The sequence below is a fragment of the Sarcophilus harrisii genome, chromosome 5 (assembly GCF_902635505.1).
Source record: "Sarcophilus harrisii chromosome 5, mSarHar1.11, whole genome shotgun sequence".
NCBI classification, from domain to species: Eukaryota; Metazoa; Chordata; class Mammalia; order Dasyuromorphia; family Dasyuridae; genus Sarcophilus; species Sarcophilus harrisii.
In genome coordinates this window covers 5,416,449-5,418,168 of record NC_045430.1, presented here as the reverse complement: position 1 = coordinate 5,418,168, position 1,720 = coordinate 5,416,449, and the positions used below count along the sequence as shown (strand labels likewise).

The 1,720-nt window shown below is 40.0% G+C and overlaps 1 pseudogene; it reads left to right on the top strand.

The window, feature by feature from the left end:
* Window positions 1-621: 621 nt before the first annotated feature.
* On the top strand, window positions 622-1,028 carry LOC111721016 (annotated as a pseudogene).
* Window positions 1,029-1,720: the final 692 nt, after the last annotated feature.

Genomic DNA, 1,720 nt, shown 5'->3' with positions numbered 1-1,720 from the left:
CTGCAGCTGGTAATGTCCCAGTTTATGTCGTATGAGTTGTTTTTGTTCTTGTCCAATTCAACCCATGTGGACATCTTCTCCAATTCTTCTCCATCTAAAGTTTTCTTCCCTGGATAAATTTCAAGGCTGCAAAACACCCCCAAGGCCATTTACATAAAGAGAAATCACTTCCGCAACACTGATTAACAATCAATCACCAAGCATTTATTAAGAATATTGTCATAGGAACTGGAGATATGAAAATAAAAGGAGAAAAAAGCCTTATTCTCAAAGATGTTACATTTTGCCAGAAGAATAAATGGAAATGCTGCCTTCCCCAAATACATGTGTGTACTCATGTGCACACACACATATTAACACAACGCACATATGTGTATATATATATATATATATATACTACACAGACACATACATTTATATCTATCTCTATATATGTACCATATACAAATATGTAATAAGATTATACTATATAAATAGAATCTTTTATATACAAACAGAAATATATGTGCATATGTATATATGTACACACACACAAACACATAAAAAATTATGTGAAAACCAAGCAGCTGCAGTAAAAGTGCAGAAATCTCCTTTAGAAAGTGACTCGGACTTTTCCCTAAAATGGCACTGAAGGTGAAGAAGGAAGCAATTCTCTCCCCCAAAATAAAAGCTAAGTCTGAGGTCTTGAAGGCCAAAGGCAGTGTTGAACGGCATCCATAGCCATATAAAAATCATAGCATCTCCTACCTTCTGTCAACTGGAGACACTTTGAGGCTAACCCAAATACCCTTGGGAAAGTGTCCCTCAGAGAAACGAGCTTGATCCCTGTGCCATATTAAGTTTTCCTTGCCCCCTGAGTCTGCTTTGTGGACATCAAGACCAACAAGCAGACAGAAAAGAAGCTGTATGACATTGATGCGGCCCAGATCAATACCCTGATCCGGCCTGATGGGAAGAAGAAGGCCTATGATCATCTTGCTCCAGACTGTGGTGCTTCAGATGTTGCCCACAAAATTGGAATCATCTAAACTGTGTGTATTTCTCCCACTTCTCCTACAATAAAAAGTTTTACAGTATATATAGAAAAAAGAAAGAAAGTGGGTTTTGTTCAGTAAAAAGGCATTTAATGATTCCAATAGTCAGAGGGTGGAGCGAAAGCATTCACCACTCAGGGGACAGCCAATGCAAAGGCATGGAGGCTGGAGAAGGAATGTCCGCCACAGTGGCCCATGAGGGTCTCTTTTATATGACAGTTCTTCTAATATTAGCAGATAATGAGAATACCTCCCCCTGCTCTTGAGTCAACATGTGTCGTTCCTTCACGTCATTCTCTCATGTCATGCTCTCCATTATGCCCACCTCCAACAATCATTATATTCTTCCTCCCAGTCTCTATATTTGGATCATCTCCCCACTCCCACCAGCAGCTGACAAGCTGACATCTCTTATTTTTGGCATCCCACATATCCTGCCTGGCCCTCCTCAAGCGTGCCTTCATCTTCCCTGAACTCTCTCCCACTTCAATCCCTCATGACCTCTATTTTCTGTAACTTATTGCGGCTCTTGGTTTACACCTTGCTTATGATTTTTATTATATTCTCAATTTTATTAGCATTGTTTCTGCTCAAGAGATCACTGGGGGATGGTGTACAGCTAGGAATGTAAGATTGTCCTCGGCTATATGAAAGAGTGCCACGGAGAAGAGAGATTAGTCTTGTTT